Here is a 19,776-nt window from a genome sequence, read left to right as displayed (position 1 = left end):
TTTCATTCTTTGTTATATTGCAGCCATTTGCTAAAATCATTTAAGTTCATTCTTCTTCCTCATTAATCTACACATAGCACCCCATACTGACAGAAAAACACAGAATTGTTGACATTGTTGCAGATTTATTAAAAAAGAAAAACTGAAATATCACATGGTCCTAAGTATTCAGACCCTTTGCTGTGACACTCATATATTTAACTCGGGTGCTTTCCATTTCTTCTGATCATCCTTGAGATGGTTCTACACCTTCATTTGAGTCCAGCTGTGTTTGATTATACTGATTGGACTTGATTAGGAAAGCCACACACCTGTCTATATAAGACCTTCCAGATCACAATGCATGTCAGAGCAAATGAGAATCATGAGGTCAAAGGAACTGCCTGAAGAGCTCAGAGACAGAATTGTGGCAAGGCACAGATCTGGCCAAGGTTACAAAAAGATTTCTGCTGCACTTAAGGTTCCTAAGAGCACAGTGGCCTCCATAATCCTCAAATGGAAGACGTTTGGGACGACCAGAACCCTTCCTAGAGCTGGCCGTCCGGCCAAACTGAGCTATCGGGGGAGAAGAGCCTTGGTGAGAGAGGTAAAGAAGAACCCAAAGATCACTGTGGCTGAGCTCCAGAGATGCACTCAGGAGATGGGAGAAAGTTGTAGAAAGTCAACCATCACTGCAGCCCTCCACCAGTCGGGGCTTTATGGCAGAGTGGCCCGACGGAAGCCTCTCCTCAGTGTAAGACACATGAAAGCCCGCATGGAGTTTGCTAAAAAACACCTGAAGGACTCCAAGATGGTGAGAAATTAGATTCTCTGGTCTGATGAGACCAAAATAGAACTTTTTGGCCTTAATTCTAAGCGGTATGTGTGGAGAAAACCAGGCACTGCTCATCACCTGTCCAATACAGTCCCAACAGTGAAGCATGGTGGTGGCAGCATCATGCTGTGGGGGTGTTTTTCAGCTGCAGGGACAGGACGACTGGTTGCAATCGAGGGAAAGATGAATGCGGCCAAGTACAGGGATATCCTGGACAAAAACCTTCTCCAGAGTACTCTGGATCTCAGACTGGGCCGAAGGTTTACCTTCCAACAAGACAATGACCCTAAGCACACAGCTAAAATAACGAAGGAGTGGCTTCACAACAACTCCGTGACTGTTCTTGAATGGCCCAGCCAGAGCCCTGACTTAAACCCAATTGAGAATCTCTGGAGAGACCTAAAAATGGCTGTCCACCAACGTTTACCATCCAACCTGACAGAACTGGAGAGGATCTGCAAGGAGGAATGGCAGAGGATCCCCAAATCCAGGTGTGAAAGACTTGTTGCCTCTTTCCCAAAAAGACTCCTGGCTGTATTAGATCAAAAGGGGGCTTCTACTAAATACTGAGCAAAGGGTCTGAATACTTAGGACCATGTGATATTTCAGTTTTTCTTTTTTAATAAATCTGCAACAATGTCAACAATTCTGTGTTTTTCTGTCAGTATGGGGTGCTATGTGTACATTCATGAGAAAGAAGAATGAACTTAAATGATTTTAGCAAATGGCTGCAATATAACAAAGAGTGAAAAATGTAAGGGGGTCTGAATACTTTCCGTACCCACTGTAGGTATTATTTATTTCTACTATTGCAAAATGGCCTTATTATCAAAGCTACATCCCAATTTAGATTTATACCAACAAAATCAAATTAAATAGGACCCCTCTGACAGCACCATATCGATGAGGACAAGGGCCACTCCCCCTTACGACCCTGGCCCAGTGGTTCTTTGGGAGGGGCGTATGAGAATTTAGACGCCCCTTTAAAATAAGGGGGACCCAGATACTGCCCTCTCTAAGTAAATGTATAAGGGGTACATAGTAAGAAATAAAACTGTAAAAAAAACACATCCGCAACTTTGACAAGTTCTTTAAAAAAAAGCAAAAACATGTCCCATGATGTAAATCAATCACCAATCATGTCATGTAGATCTATACAGTGACTCTAACGCAACTAACTCTCCCTGAAAACACTGTCAGCTGTCTCGCACTACTCCACCTATAATACATACTGACAAAAGGCTGATTGGAGAGCAGGCTTTTATAGGGAGGGGCCAGGTGCAGTTTCCAAGCCCCATTATTAGCCATAGTTTGCCACCTGATCACAGTTCATGCAGTGAACTGTGTGGGGTCCATTTTGGGCATAGCTTTGGTGTTTGTGGGGAATTGTAAACATTTAAAATTCGCCATGAACACACTCCAACCCAGTGGCAAACACAAACCTAATCTCTATTATTAAACTACACTGCTTTTTCTTTCAGTTATTTTTATTGAAGATTAACAGTTGACATTGTACAAGGTACAAAAATATTTTAACAGTATCAAAATGGTAATTACAGTCACTCGACTTATTCTAAAGGTATAAAAAGAGCTTGAAAATAAGGCTTGTTTGCACTGTACTTGTCAGCAGAAAAGTAATACCAATCTTTTAACTAGGGTCATACTAAAGTTGTTACATCTATAAGCAGAAAAGTGCAATCAAAGAGTATGAACAAAAAAGTCAGAGCAATACAAAACAAAAATTAAAAGAATAGAAGAATTAAATAATACCATCACTGTTTTTTGTCAGAAGTCTACATTGCGTAATATACTGAGTCAAGGATCAGTATTTAATGGAGAAGCTTCTGGAAGTTTTGCCATTTGTCTGAAAATTTGAGAATTGAATTAGAGGAGTATGCAAAAATATTTTTCTTAGAGGTGTTGGGCATTAACTCTGGTGATGACATCTGAAACTTTGGGTGCATTAGAAGTCCTCCAATTTGAGGTTATAGTTAGGTGTGCTGTTATTAGCACATGAGTAACTATACACCTATATTGTAAAGGTATGCGATCGATGTTTAGATTTAGCAGGGCTAGTGAAGGTTTGGGGGGGGGGGGTAATAACTCCTGTAACTAACGCTTTTAGGGAGAACACTGATTTCCAGAAACACATTAGATATAGCAGGGTGCCCTTAAAACCACAATCTCTCCAACAGAGATTAGAAGAATCTTGCTAAACAAGTGCTCATAGGCCTTATGTGGCTCCTATGTAAAAATTTCAAGGCCAAGTCCCAATGATTAGCGCAATGGGAGTATTTGTTGCTAGGCTGAATTGCCTTGTTCCACAAGCGTTGTGTTAAGGTCCTTTTCCCAATTTAACATACTGGTGCTTTTTGTGGGACTTTGACTAATCTGTAATTTTGAGTTAAACCCCAAAAGGCCTTTAGATTTTTGGTATGAAGTAGTTAGATAATCCAATGTGTCAGCCAGTAGGGCGCACTGGGAGTTATGATTTTTTATGTGGTAATGATGTAGTTGAAGTTCTACATAAGATGTGCTATATGAGGGGGGTACTGCGCTTCAGGGGTAAGTATATTCCAGTAAATTAGTGCAGATATCTATGGGTTGCGTCACGATACCACGTGACTTCCTCAGGTGCGATACGTGATATCGTGACGCAACGCGTTTGAAATCCAGAAGTGACGCGAGGGGGCATGGCAAAGGTCCCGCGGCGTTTTATTGCATACAGTCAGCAACAGTTTGGAATGTATGTCTGCTATATTTTTGAAAATAAATATCTTTACGTACTACACCATGATGGCCCCATTGTTTTGATGAGACAAAAGGAACAGAGGAATAAGATTCTTGAGCGATCCCAGAAAGATCCACAGCCCCTCTAGGAAGCCCCCCTAGGGAAAGGAAACGTGATAAGGCTGGGAAGGACGCGGACCCCCCTGGAGATAATAGGACAGCGTTGTGATAGGAATAAAAGGAGCCACATCCATTGCGGGTCTAATAATACAGGCATATTATTGACCTCATTGAGGTGAGAATTTAGGACACCTAGATGTGATATCACTGGAAATCCCTTAATCACGGTTAGAAAAGGTGGAGGAAGATAACGAAAATATACAACACTGGGATTAATTGTTTAATAAATTTGACACTTTTATGATTTATCACTGTTTAGAAATTTACTTTCACAACCAAGGTTAAACAACAGCACTTAAACACATGTGTATAATTATGTTTACAGGATAGAAGCACCTGCACTCTATGGAATTTATACTTCATCTTGCACGGACTCACTCTAATAAGCCACTTTTAGCACCTTGTGATTTATAATTCCTATCCTGTAATATTGATGTGATATCTAAGCACCAGACGGTTATACATCATTTATGGTTTTACAATATTTATTTGATATTTATATATTTTTTTCTTTTTATGAATATATGTCACGTGAGGAATTAAGTCACACTAAACACACATTAGCACTTTATTTATTTAATTATTTATTTATTCAGAATATTTGATATAAACGTATATATTTGCACAAAAAGTGATTTACACCTCCTATCAACACACATTCTGTTATATTTAAAAAAAATTAATAATTGAATTTTATTTACGCATAGATATCTGCACTAATTTAGTGGAATATACTTACCCCTGAAGCGCAGTACCCCTCCTCATATAGAATATCCCAAACTGTTTTAAGGTATCAGTTAATGTACGTGCAGCATCAGGGTTATCCATTTTTCCCAGATAGCGTAGGAATCACACTCTTAGAGTTAAAAAAATTGTAATGTTAGTTCTGCATTTGTGGCATCTGTTTTGAGAGACCCACATTGTACTCTCATAGAGGCAATAAGATATTCATATGATTATGAACCCATCAGAAGGACTTTATAGATTAAAAGTGTACCTTGAGTGGTCTGGTCGTGTAGTGCACCCCAAGCAGTTAATGTTGAGTCTATTGAAGTGAATGAAGGGTAAAATAATGGTTTTCGGGTTAGTTTTGTTGATAAAAGTGAGGGTAAGTCTCTTTGCGATACTATTGTTTTTTCAATGTGTACCCAAAATGTATTAGTTTCTCTGTCAAACCAGGCTTTTGATTGATCAAGAAGAACTGCATAATGGTATTTACCTATCTTTCGAGAACCCTGCTCCTCCTTTCTGACGTAGTTTGAGTAGGAGAGGGAAAGACAGTTTAGCCATTTTGCCCTTCCATAGAAACGTCCTAAACATTTTTTTCTGTCTTAGAAAAGAGAGTTTCCGGTAGGCTTATGGAGATAGTACAAAAATAATAAATCATTTTCGGGAGTAGAGTCATTTTTAGAGTTGCTGTTTTCCCTAGCCATGTAAGTTCCTGTAAAGACATTTGCTCTGAATCCATCTTTATTGTATTTAGTAGAGCAGGGTAATTATTTTCATAAGTGTCAGAAGTAGGGAAGGATAGGGTAATTCCTAGATATTGAAGGTTTTTGGTAGTCCATTGGAATGCGAATAGGGCTTTTATTTTATTTAAATGAATAGTAGGCATAAGCATAGGTAGAATAGAGGACTTTATGACATTGAGCTTATAATGTGACACAGAACCAAAGGATCACAATATTTTACACTGAGATTGATATATTTATTTGAGGAACTGCGCTGCTAATAGTTATTTGCAGAGCCAAATGAGTGCAATATTTGTTGAACCCGTACCAGGGAAGAAGCTAGATTTGTCAAAGTTAGTACCACATCATCGGCAAACAGCCCAATTTTGTGGTCATGATTAGTTACCCGGATACCTTTAATGAGAGAATCCGTTCTAATGGTCTCCGCCAGAGGCTCTATCACTAATGAAAAGATCAAAGGGGACAGAGGGCATCCCTGCCTGGTACCATTAGTAATATAAAATGTATTGGACATAGCGCTAGATGTGTATACACATGCGGTTGGCACAGTGTGTAGCGCCGTTATCACTAAAAGATGGGACCAGAGAATCCAAATTTGCTGAGAGTCACTTTCAAGTATCCCCAGTGAATCCGATTGAACACTTGTTCAGCATGCAGTGTCAGGAACACTGTTGGTACTTTGCAAGTCTCTACAGTTTTAGGAAGGTTATACATTCTATGGCTACTGTCTGGAAACCTTCCGCCCTTTCTCTAAACCTACCTGGTTCTCTTTTATTAAGCGAGGGGGTTATGTCTGCTAGTCTGTTAGCCAAAACTTGGCATATATTTTAAGATCATTATTGAGAAGCGTGATAGACCTAAAATCTTGGGAGTTGTCCGGCTTTCCTTCCTGGTTTAGGAAAGGCTACTATAACAGCTTGGAGCATCTCCTCAGGAAAAGAGGCAGAGGTAAAAGCCTTGGTATAAAGCTTACGCATGTATGGCACTAGTAAATCCTTAAAGGTCTTGTAGTACGCAGCTGAAAAACCATCAGCTACTGCTAACTTATTGGGAGGTAGTGAATGGATGGCCTGTACAATTTCTTAATATGAAATATCAGAACTTAAGGATTGGAGCATAGTTTTATCTAAGGCTGGTAATTTAATGGATTGGAGAAAATTGTTGATGTCAGTTTCCGTTAGATGAGGCATTAAGGTATCAGATTTTAGATTTTATAGGCCATTGTAGTACTTGCAAAAAGCATTGGCTATGTCAGTAGGATGGTGTACAGTTTTGTCTATACTAGGATCAATTATGTGGGAAAATTTTGCATGTTGTTTTTTTTTTTGTATGTAGGTAGCCATGATTTTACCGGCTTTGTTCCCTTGTGTATAGTGTGTTGCTCCGAATTTCTGCAGAAGTTAATGATGGTCAGAAATTAGGAGCAATCGTATATCATGTCTGCAAGTAATGGAGAGTGAACTGCAGAAGCAGAATCAGATTTATGTTGTGACTCAAGCCTTTTGAGTTTGGCTAGCAATGTAAATAATGTTTGCATCCTCCTCTTTTCCCTACACGCAGCTTGTATTAACAGGCCCCTGCAGTAAGCCTTGTGGGCGCACCATAGGGAGAAGATATTCGTATCTGGTACATCATTGCATTCATAAAACTCCCCAATCTGACGATGCAGCCGGCCACGGTGTAAGAGGTTACAGAATAAAGCGGTTGTTTCTTATTTCGTTACAGGTGGACTAGCCCCACATTGTAGTGTTCTTTGACAACCAATGAGACCAGTGCATGGTCAGACCAGGTGATAGAATGAATGTTTACAGAAATGACACTTTGCAAAAGTGGTAAGTCAGGCACAAATAGGTATATTCTAGAGTAAGACCTGTAAGGTGCTGAATAATAGGTGAAATCTTTTTCAGTGGAGTTGGCAAATCGCCACATGTCATACAGGTCGAAAGCATGAATAAAAGTCTGCAGTTCACTTTGTGTCTAGATACTTATTCACCACACAATTACAGTCTCCACAATACAGCAGAAAGCCCTTTTTGAGCTTTTCCACTTTATTCCTGAGGGAGCGGATGAAGGGTTAGTTAACCATAATTGGGAGCATAGAAGTTAACAATGGTATAGGTGACATTATTCAAATCACATTTAAGAATTATGTATCTTCCCGCTTTATCTCTTACAATGTTTTGTAATTGGAAAGCTACTGAATGCTTTATGGCAATTAGTACTCCGCACTTTTCAGTAGATCTAGAGGCTGTAAATATCTGAGGGAACAGTTTGTCTGTACACTTGGGTTATTTTTGCTCTGCAAAGTGAGGCTCTTGTATGCATAATTCATCGCTTTTCAGGGATATTGCTTCTTGCCACATAGTCAGCCTTTTGAAAGGACTGTTAAGTCCATGGACGTTAAGGGAAACAAATTTAAGCATCATTTCAGAGGTGAGAGAATATGCTATCTATAGGTAACACATAGGCCAATAAAGGGTACGAGTAGGAAAGAGTACCTGTAAGTAATGTTAGGCAGCGCCTCACGAATGAGTAAGGGGAGGTGCTTGATGAATGGCGATTGAAGGTATTTTCCAGAAGAGTGACTTCCAGTTTTCCAATGTGGTTTGCAGGTGGTGAAAAAAAGAAAGAAACAAAAAAAAAGAGACAATAACAAAACTCTATAAGTAGTATAAAAATAGAAGCAGCGAACCTCAACCTGCAAAGAATTTCACATAGGAGCAACAGGGTTATAGCTCCATACAACCAGCATCCAACAATGTGTTGCAGATGTTAAACAATTTGGACCCATTTAGGTCAGTGTTTGGTAAGATCCCAAAGCAGACTCAGGTTGTATCAACTGGTCTCCACTCTGGGGAAATACGGCCAGATGTAGGTTTTGACAACGTGATTTTGTCATCATGAGGGAGCATGCCCCATTTTTCCGTTAATCGCAGCCCCTCTTCCAAAGATCCAAATGTACCGCAATCTTTCGTGATGAGAAATTTAGTTGGGAACCCTTACCAGTAGGAGAGGTGATTGTTACATAGTAGTTTGGTTAGAGGCACCAGCTTTTTACACGCCATCATAGTATACTGGGACAGATGAGCATATATTAAAATTCCTATGTACGGTTCAGGTAACGGGGAATGATGCCTTGCAAAACACATTAATTAATATTTCACATGAAAGAAATGTATGCGGGCTATGACGCACAGTGGAATCTTGTCAGGGAGGTGCTGTGGCTTAGGCCGTCTGTGGGCCCGATCCACTATAACTTCTCCAGCTGGAGTATCAGGGAGAAAATCAGTTATTAACTGTTGCACAAATTGCCGTAGGTCAGAGGGGGACACAGATTCCGCCACACCCAGCAATTTAACATTATTTCTGTTGGACCTGTCCTCCAGGTTCCCCATCTTGCTTCTTAATGTTTAAAGCTCTTCATCTTTTTCATTGTGAGCTTCTACCAATTCATTGTGAGCTGATGCAAATTCAGTCATTTTATTCTATGGTTGACCCGGCCTCCAACCTCTGTTATATCTGATTTCATTTGTGTGACACATTCCATTAGATCTTTATGCATAGAGCCTCACAGGGACACCAACATCTCCTTCATTGTGGTGTCACTGAGTGGTTGGCCAGTAGTAGAGAAATCATTGATCTTGACTCGGCTGTGCTGTCCTGTGACATATCTCCTCTCTTCTCTCACCTGCATAGGTGTGTGAACCAGACCTTTTTGTGCTGTCTTCTAAAGGGCTGTGCAGTGGAGTATTGCCCAGAGAAGAGTGGCTGCTGTTGCTGGGAGAGAGGGAGCCGGACTCTAGCTTGCTGTGTCCTCCACTTCGGCTACCTAGGAAGCTGCGCTGTTGTGCAGGAGCCGCGGCGCCATCTTGAGAGTGCGGCGTGCTCGCTGACATAAATAAATCTGTCAGCTTGCGAGGGCTGCCGCGTGGGTTTTTTTTGCCCATGTTGGCTGGAGCAGTCTGCAGGTGGATCTGGCACCTAGATAGGATAGATTGTGCCCTCATCGCTTTAGTTATTCTGGTGGAGCTGGGTATTGCAGAGCTCTTCTTTCACACAGCCATCTTCCTCGGGAGCTGGCCACGCCCCCAAAATACACTGCTTTTTATCCTGCTCACTAGCACTCATTTTCAGTATTATTTCCCACCATCAGTTTTGGCAGTGTGATGAAGACTTGAGCAGGCACCATCTTTGGTTTGCTCTGGCATGTACAGTGGTTCATATGTTCAGAAGTGTGAAGTAGTCAAATATTTTATTCTTCTGTCAGGTTTTTATTGTCTTATGTGCCCCTATTGGACAAATTTTCCCAAACAGGACAGAAAGGGATGGGAAATCTCTCCTTAGGGGACAATATTCTAAGGTATATAACTTGTTGGATGTGCTTCCAAACTAGAAGCTTTGATTGACAATGACTGCTGAGTACCTTGATACTCCAAAGCTACTGTATATTCTATGAGATGCATAACAGTGCTCTACATGCATTAATTTGCATTGTATTAAGACATGGACATGGAACGAAAAATATGTATGACCCTTTTTTTCAAAGCAGTGATCCACAATGCACAGTACTGGAACTGAATAGGCCCTAAGGCTTGGTTCACACTGCCATGACTTGGAAACCGACTTGTGAGACCCCAATGGCATGACATGTGAAATCCCATTGTAGCACCCTTGTCTTTATGCAAGGTTGCTGTTAAATTTAGTTTGCTGAGCCTTACTTAGCTTGGCTGTAATTATTCTGTGGTTAATTGGACTTCCCTTCTAATCTGTTTGACTGCGCTTCTCCCTTCCGTCAGTAGGTGGCACTGTAGCCTCTGGCACTAGAGTGAGAATTACAGTTAAACAAACTGTTAATGTCCATGTGTCCCTCAGCCAATCACAGTGTCACTACGGCATTGTGGGGGATCTTATTTAAAGGATGGGAGGTCCAATGATCGGTCTCTTCCCGCCCCTACCCCCCTTGGGGAAGGGTGTGTGCTGCTGTTGCTGCTGACTAGGCCTGAAGCCTGAGGCCTAGTCAGATACCTGGGATTCTGCTGAGGAGAGCCAGCGACCCACAAGGAAAAGATCATCCACAGACATCCAGTAACCTGTGTGAGTAACCTGCTTGTATCTTATGGAGGATAGCTGTCCAGACAGTACAGACCACAAAAAGGGATTGTGTCTAGTGGAGAGAAGATGTCTCCCAGATCAATCTGAAGCTCATGGATACCTAATAATTCTCAAGGTCTGCTATCCTGTACTGCTGTCTGAATAACCTGTCTTTTGCAATAGGAGTCTGCCTAATAGACTGTTCTTAAAGGGTGTCCTGGACCCTACCCCTCTCTCCCTCATTTTATTTCTGACCTGTTGAGAAGAAATAAACTTTCTTGTTCTTCAGCATAAAAGTGACTGGCGCCCAACCTTTATTTTACCTGCATCACTACCCACCATGCCTGACAATCCACACCCACAGGAGGTATGTAGCCCTCTCTGCCTCTGAAGGTCATCACCAGGCCCTAGGGGGTTCTGGGGGTCCGCTACATCTGGCGCCCAACGTGGGGCGAAGCGGTATTTTTGTGGTGGTCGCCTATAGCAACCGCGCAGGAATCACCGTTTGGCTCCGTGGGAGAGTGGCAAGTAACATCTTTTGTACCTCAAAGACTGTGTTTTGTCCTTTTAACAACGTGGGAAGAACCTAACTGTCTCTTTGCTCTGGGGAGAGTGTCAGCCTGGTCTTTTGTCACTTTACGCCAGGGCTGAAGGGGTTAAGGCAGACTCCAGAAGATTTTTTTTTGGCGCCGCAAAGGAAAAGAGGCGGGCGCTGAAGATATTGCTGAACGGCTGGACCAATCCCTTGGCAGGGGGAGGGGTCGCTGTTCCCACGCGGAGGAAATTAAACCGCGCTTGTGTGCACAGTTACCTGGCTGCACGTGTTGGAAGAGTGTGAAGATGGCGCACTTTGGAATTCCCTCTTCTGACCTGAGAGTGTTTGTGCCAGGCATTGGTTCTAGCACCGCTGGGCTGAAGGAAGTCATCACTGACACCGGGGTGCGGTACACACCTAAAGAGAACCTGGTTCTGTACACGGCTGGAGGCTACGAAGTGATCGGGCTGACATGTGTGAAATGTTCTGGACTGGCTACTAGTATTCAGCCCTGGATCACCTGCGGAAGTTGCGGGGAATCGCTGCTGAAGGTAGTCTCACCGGCCTTATCACCCCGGGTGCTGCAAGTGGACTGGCTCAAATGTGTTGCAGCTGCCGATTCCGGACCGGCTCCAGTGGTCACTACTACTATTGCTCTACCTGCTGAAGCTCCTGTTCTTTCTACTTCTTCAGCTACAGTGACCGCTGCAATGCCGGACATCCCAGTGACCTCCCGCCGTGGCCGCGGTCGAGGTCGCCTACTTGCTTTAATGATGGGATCACCGGAAAAGAAATCGCCTGAACCTGGTAAGTCTGATGTGGGTGAGGGTGGCGTACCTGTTGGGACTGTGAGGCCAGTGTCTTCCTTGGGAGCAGAGTCAGGAGAGTCTGTCGCTATAATTTCCCGGCCTAACCTGCTCCCAGCTGAAGAGTTCTCTGCAGAGTCAGACTCTGATATAATGTCTGACCGAATCTCAGAACTGTTCTCTGACACTGTGTCATTTGGTGAAAATTGGTCTGATAGTGAGACTGAACCGCAAGTTGAGCCTACAAAGGAGGATGTCCATTCACCCAATATTACCTCCAGTATTAGGCCTACCTTGCCTTTGCCTACAAGTCATGAATCTGGTCCTGCAAGTGTCCCTCCAAGACCAGATACAGTTGCAGGGTATCCTGTCAAGTGTGCTCCAGATACGCCTGTGTTGCTTGGCTATGGAGACCCTAGAATCTTGTCAAAGTTGTCTAAGTTTCAGCGAATTGTGATGAAGAAAATAGCTGAGGAATATGGCTATTTGTATCCTTATGTGCCAGAGTCTCTTGTAGCTGAAATTCAAGACAAGCGGGCTCAATGGATTGACAGTGCAATCAGAGATTACCTGAGAATTCCTGCATACCGTAAAATCTCTGAGTTGTCACCCAGACAAGCAGAACAGTACACTAAAGTTCTGAAAACCTGGGACTATGGTCGTCATATATACCCGGATTGTGTCATTATAAGGAGGCCCAATCAAGCTGATGCAAGGCATTACATCACCACTATTGGATCTTCTGGGAAGCCTATTCAACTGCCTGATCCACGATACTACTGGTGATGTATAAAGCTTGAATTTCTGTGTCAAAATCCTATGGAATACAGCTGTGTGATGTCAAGTTTGAAGCTGTATCCGTCTCACCAGAAGCTGTTCCTCTTTTGAAAGTTGCTCTGGGGACACTCCTGTCTGTGCTATGTTACTGCTGGGCTGTGCTCTGAATTGCCAGCAGTTACAGGAGGTGCCCTGAAAAGTGACATGCTGACCTGTTGCTCTTCATTGTCAGTGTGTCTTGCTATGAAAAAGGTGAGATGAAATTACATGTGCAGTGGGACTTTGTTTGCTCTGGAAAAGTGAATCCGCAAAGTTCATGATGATGATAGTCCTCTGCAATTTTTGTGTGGCTGTGTTGCTCCTGGAAGTAGCCATGCAAACAAGCTCAAGTTAAGTACCTGCTGGCTTATGCTTTGAATGGCCAGCATGCTTCTCATCCAGGTGTGAAGAAAACTAGCCTCAGCCTCCTGGAGAAAATGGCTGATGCTATCTTTCAGTTATTGGTGTTGCCTGTTTGCAACACTATCATCAGTTTGGTACAAACTACTGAACTCGAACTTTCCTAGAAAGGAGTGTGTTTTTCTATTTTTGAAACCTATGCAATAAGTAAAGTGCCTGCTGGACTTTGGTGTAACAGAGCCAGCAAGAAATGATCTTCGCTAGCAAAGACAATGGTTGGTGTATAGAGCTTATTTGTAATCCACACTAAGACTATTGGGACTCTGGGGTCACAGAGACCTTGTAAGATAGTTAGCTAGTCAGGTGGGCCGTGCCATAGGAAACCGACAAGTCTTTTTCACCTGCATTTTTGTAACTCATGGACTGAAAAGTTTTTTTTTGATGATGCAAAGTGTTTTCTGTTTTTCTCCACTAGATGGCGTGAGAGTGTCTATCCTAGTGAGCAGTAAAATTCTATACTATTAGTAAAATAGTTTAAAGTGGATTATTTTCTCTGATGTATTGGTATGTTTCAGGGGATGTGCCCTTATTTGGGGGGCTTCTTATCTCTTCTTCTACCCCTGGAGATAGGCACCTTCTCTCTGACATGCAAATATTTTGTATATATTCATGGTAAATTGAGTAGAGTATTAGGATGTGATAAAATGTGTTTGCTTATTAAAATCTTGTTTCCCTCGGCTGAGGTTAAACAACATTTTAGATGTATATATGTCTATAGTATAGTAATTGATATTATGAGTATGTTGCTAATTTTTCATACCCACAGTGTTCTCTCTCGGCTGAGGTGAGACAGTGCCTTTGGTGAGTATGGTTTTTGCCTTATAACAATGTAGGATGTACTGATAGTCAGTTAGTCAGTTAGGAAGTATTGTAATGTACATATTGTTTCATATTTTTGCTTCGTGTGGAATGCCACACGTATTTGTACACCAAAGTTTAACCTTTTCCTTTTTCACCCTTACCCATCCATTTTTACCAGGACATCCACTCTCAGGCTTGAGAGTCTCTGTCTCGGCAGACTCCGAGGACGTAGTCTCCTTGGCAGGGGGAGTGTGTAGCACCCTTGTCTTTATGCAAGGTTGCTGTTAAATTTAGTTTGCTGAGCCTTACTTAGCTTGGCTGTAATTATTCTGTGGTTAATTGGACTTCCCTTCTAATCTGTTTGACTGCGCTTCTCCCTTCCGTCAGTAGGTGGCACTGTAGCCTCTGGCACTAGAGTGAGAATTACAGTTAAACAAACTGTTAATGTCCATGTGTCCCTCAGCCAATCACAGTGTCACTACGGCATTGTGGGGGATCTTATTTAAAGGATGGGAGGTCCAATGATCGGTCTCTTCCCGCCCCTACCCCCCTTGGGGAAGGGTGTGTGCTGCTGTTGCTGCTGACTAGGCCTGAAGCCTGAGGCCTAGTCAGATACCTGGGATTCTGCTGAGGAGAGCCAGCGACCCACAAGGAAAAGATCATCCACAGACATCCAGTAACCTGTGTGAGTAACCTGCTTGTATCTTATGGAGGATAGCTGTCCAGACAGTACAGACCACAAAAAGGGATTGTGTCTAGTGGAGAGAAGATGTCTCCCAGATCAATCTGAAGCTCATGGATACCTAATAATTCTCAAGGTCTGCTATCCTGTACTGCTGTCTGAATAACCTGTCTTTTGCAATAGGAGTCTGCCTAATAGACTGTTCTTAAAGGGTGTCCTGGACCCTACCCCTCTCTCCCTCATTTTATTTCTGACCTGTTGAGAAGAAATAAACTATCTTGTTCTTCAGCATAAAAGTGACTGGCGCCCAACCTTTATTTTACCTGCATCACTACCCACCATGCCTGACAATCCACACCCACAGGAGGTATGTAGCCCTCTCTGCCTCTGAAGGTCATCACCAGGCCCTAGGGGGTTCTGGGGGTCCGCTACACCATGTTAGTCAACGACAGCCGTCTTAGTTAGCACCACTGATGTCTCTCTGACTTTAGAAAAGGTTTGTGCACTACTTTGATCAGACTTCAATGCCACAGAGTGTTAGGGCTCTTTCACACGGTCCGCCTCCGCAGGCGGATCCGTGTTGCTCAGCGGGGATCGATCCGCGATCCCCGCTGAGCCGGGCGGATGACAGCTCCGTCTCCGCTTGCAGAGCGGAGAGGGAGGTGTCTCAGCACCCGCTGCCCTCTATGGGGGATCGGAGGAGAGCGGACCGCTTGTCCGCTCTCATCAGATCCGCTCCGCTCCGATTAATGAACGGATGGAAAAATAGGGTTTCCATCCGTCCAGATTTCAAGCACAGGATCGGATGCGGATGGCATCGGGTGTCAGCGGAGGTGTCTCCGCTGACACCCGCTGCCCCATAGAGCTGCATGGAGGATCCGATCAGATCCGCCTAAAAAACTGACAGGCGGATCTGATCGGACCGCCCGTGTGAAAGAGCCCTAAAAGTCCTTTCAAAGTCACATCAAAGTCTTATCAAAGTCTGACTCCAAAGTTGCACTGAAAATTGCACAACTTTGAAGTTTGCTTAATGGGAACCATGCCTAAAAGTTAAAAGAAAAAAAAAATTAGCAACAATATTATTTCTAGCTCATTGACTCCTGATAACTAGACTCTAAAGACCAACAGAAAAGTAGGTTGAATGTATTGAATGTATATATTAAAACACATCAAGGTCATTTTACCCTGATTCAGTACCTGTCCCACAGAAATCTAAATCTTTGACAATTTCCCTGAGAAAGGTGCAAGTCATGGGCCAGAAAGGGAGGGGGAAGGATTACACCAGGGAAACCATGCAAAAACACAATAAGCTGAGAGTCATTTGCACGTTGTATTCTTTTCACTCTACTAGTCACCTTTTACTAAACTTGACAAAGCACCGCAAACAGCAACTTTTCTGGTAGCACATAGCTACAAATAATAGCGTATACAATAGCGTAAGTAGAACTTTGGCCAGGCTACAGACATTCAAATATCAATGTGCTCTTCAAAAACAGTGAATAATTCTTAAAATAAGCCCTCACTAACTTAAGTAGCTGCAAGGACCTTGGAATAATTTATTTTCAAAGTTCACAGCAGAAGTTGCTATGCTCTCCACTCTTCCTGCGAGCCTGTGATGTGCTTTTATCAGATATTAGAAGGATGGCAGCCTGCCTAATCATTGCTTGGAGAGCAGTCGATCTGCTGAAATGACATGGAAATCTACTGTAGACTTTGGAGATACTTTTCTCCACAGGGCCTGAAGTTTTTTGTTAATTATTTACTGCTTAATAAGAATTTGTAGATATGTCAATGTCCGTGGCCTGGCCAAAGTTATGAGGCAAGAATAATCCTTCAGTTATAATCAGCTATCCATTTCATACATGTGTAAGAGATCAGATTCATGTAAATAATAACATCAACGCACATTAGTAGTTTCAGAAACCTTGTTTTGTGTATTGTTTGTAATTATATACACTAAATTGTCAAAAGTATTGGGACACCTGCCTTTACACACACAGGAACTTTAATGGCATCCCAGTCTTAAACCATAGAGTTCAATATTGAGTTGGCTCACCCTTTGCAGCTATAATAGCTTTAATCTTTTGGGAAGGCTGTCTACAAGGTTTAGGAGTGTGTCTATGGGAATTTTTGACCATTCTTCCAGAAGTGCATTTGCGAGGTCAGGCACTGATATTGAATGAGAAGGCCTGGCTCACATTTTCTGCTCTAATTTTTCCCAAAGGTGTTTTTTCAGGTTGAGGGCAGGCCATTCAAGTTCCTCCACCCTAAACTCGCTCATCCATGTCTTTATGGACCTTGCTTTATGCCATGGTTCAAATCATTTGGTGGAGGGGCCCCTTAGTTCCAGTGAAGGGAACTCTTAAGATGTCAGTAAACCAATACATTTTCTTCCAGAAGCGCATTTGTGAGGTCAGGCACTGATGTTAGACAAGAAGGCCTGGCTCGCAGTCTCCACTCTAATTCATCCCAAATGTATTCTATCGGGTTGAGGTCAGGACAAGTCAAGTTCCTCTACCCAAAACTCGCTCATCTATGTCTTTATGGACCTTACTTCGTGCACTGGTGCGCAGTCATGTTGCAACAGGAAGGGGCTATCCCCAAACTTTTCCCACAAAGTTGGGAGCATGAAATTATCCAACAGGCCTTAGTATGCTGACACCTTAAGAGTTCCCTTCACTGGAACTAAGGGCCCAAGCCCAACCCCTAAAACACAACTCCACACCATAATCCCCCCTCCACCAAATGATTTGGACCAGTGCACAAATCAAGGTTCATAAAGACATGCATTAACAAGTTTGGGGGGGAAGGAACTTGACTGGCCTGCACAGAGTCCTGACCTCAACCCAATAGAACACCTTTGGGAAGAATTAGAGTGGAGACTGCGACGAGTCAGACCTTCTCGTCCAAACATGAGTGCCTGACCTAACAAAAGCGCTTCTGGAAGAATGGTCAAACATTCCCATAGTCACACTCCTAATCCCTGTGGACAGCCTTCCCAGAAAAGTTGAAGCTGGTATAGTTGCAAAGGGTGGGCCAACTCAATATTGTACCCTATGGACTAAGACTGGTATGCCATTAAAGTTCATGTGCGTGTAAAGGCAGGCGTCTCAATATTTTTGAAAATATACCTATTGACAACTCTATTTGTTCCTCTGCACAGTGTTCCAATAAACAACTCTTGTGTTCTTTGAGCAGCGTTGTTGAGTGGGACACTGTGAAGCAGGACTCAGTGTTGGACTGCTGGAGACCAAAATGGCTGCACTCTGTGTAAGAACACCAGTCAGACTCTCCAGCATGTTGCCAACACAGAGCAGCTTTTTTTTGTTCAATAAACATATACTTAGTAAAAATAATATAAAATACGGGCATAGCCTTTGCTTATTATGCAACCTGGATTCATAAGAAGTAAAATACCATAGGGTTCAATTGTGTTTTAAAAAATGGAAGCACTGAAGAGGCAGAAGCTCATGCTTTAAATCTTTTTTACTGTGTTGTAAACTGGGTGAATTAGCTCATTTTTATATTTTATAATCACCATTTTTCCAGACTTTATTGCTTCTTTTTTGTGGCATCCAATCCCACCCATAACAGCATATGGTACCTGGCCAACTACTCTAGGTGTTTGAGGTGAGAGCTTCTCTGGCTGTGATTCTGCGTGTATTTAAACTAATCTGCTTCTTTATTGCATTATTAGTGATGATATATATATTACTTTACATGTTACCTGGCCAAGTATTTTTTCTATTATTTCATGATGATGTGAGAGCTTGTCTGGCCGCTGTCATTTTATGAATACCTGTGTGATTGTTCATGATCAGCTCCAGGCATTTCACACTGTGCAAAGACGTCAGATCAGTTTGATTTCAGTGGGCCCCAAGGGAGCAATGAGCAGAGATCTGAGATACTTACTTTGCAACAAGACCTGCATCCAGTAAGCGTACATAGTCTCATGTTTCACATAACTCGTACATATGTCAGCCCTTAAAAATATTCACAAAACCTGCATCTCCGCTGACCCTACTAGCCATTTAAAATTAGATCATATTGTTTTAGGAATCCAGCATTGTCTGGGTTTAAGAAAAATGTTAGAACTATAACATTAGAATTTAAAGAAATATATATATTTGAAGTTTGCAGTTATGAAGGTGAGGGCATTTATACTGTAGAACAACTTGTGGATAGCCACCAAAACTGGTCAGTGAACTGCTCTGCTATTCAGGAAAAATTGCCACTGTGCAAAAAGAAAGACTGCTGGCTAATTTTATTCTGATATCTATGGAATCCCCTGCAGCCAAAAAGAGTGAGCTTTCCACAGTGCTAAAAAATAAATAAATAAATAAATAATAATAAAAAAAAATTTGCATTACACACTGTGTAAAATTTAGTAAATGTAAAAGGTTTAGCACATGCAGTATTTTAGATTGGTGGTTCAGTGGAGCCATGGTAGATTTGCATCCTTCTCCCCTATGGAGTTTAACTTTTTTTTTTTTTTTTTTTTTTTTAAATTTATTTATTTATTTTTAATGCAAAGACTGCACATACACTTGCAAAATGGTGTGCCCTGTTCCTTTTCCAGAAGGTCTCCCAGCTTCAGTGCCCGACCTGCAAGATTCTCAATGACCTATTCACTTCATCTCTGGAACCTTCAAAGACAATAGATTTCACCCTTAAAGTGATACTAAAGTTTTATTTTATTTTAGTTAAAAATAACAAACATGTAATACTTACCTCTCTTCTCGGGTCCTTCTTCGGTGCTTCTGGCCCCTTCCTTCTGTTAAGTGCCCCCACAACAAGCAGCTTGCTATGGGGGCACCCAAGCCAAGCCACAGCTCCCTGTATCAATTCAGACATGGAGCCGTGGCCTGGCCTCCTTTCTTTCCTCATTGGCTGACTGATTTTGATTGACAGCTACAGGAGCGAATGGTGCCATGCTGCTGTCTCAGCCAATGAGGAGGGGAGTCCCGGGCAGCCGAGACACTCCTGCAACATCGCTGGATCTAGATGGTCCTCGGGTATGTATTAGGAGGGCTGCTGCACACAGAAGGCTTTTTATCTTAATGTATAGAATGCATTAAGATAAAAAAACTTTCTGAATTTAAAACCACTTTAAGCTGTCCATTGACTAATTGAAACAAAAAGGAAATATGTTATGGATAGGATTTTAAAGGCATATGCTATGGATGTGATTTTAAAGGCATTTTGTCAGTTCCCAAAATTAACACTATGAGTGGTTCTTTTCTGCAATTTTTTTCCTATATTAATATATTGTTCTTATTTTTCTTGTGTATTATGCTCCCTACTTCTTGGTTGCTGTTTTGTTTTTTTAGAAAACACCCATCCTACAAAAAACCCCTGAAGAAGACTGTGAAAGTTGAAACATGTTGGGGATCATCTTTTTACTCATGATCTCTGACTGATGGGGTGTG

This window comes from Pelophylax lessonae (genome assembly GCF_965119305.1).
Source record: "Pelophylax lessonae genome assembly, chromosome: 1".
NCBI classification, from domain to species: domain Eukaryota; kingdom Metazoa; phylum Chordata; class Amphibia; order Anura; family Ranidae; genus Pelophylax; species Pelophylax lessonae.
This window is presented reverse-complemented; position numbering follows the sequence as displayed.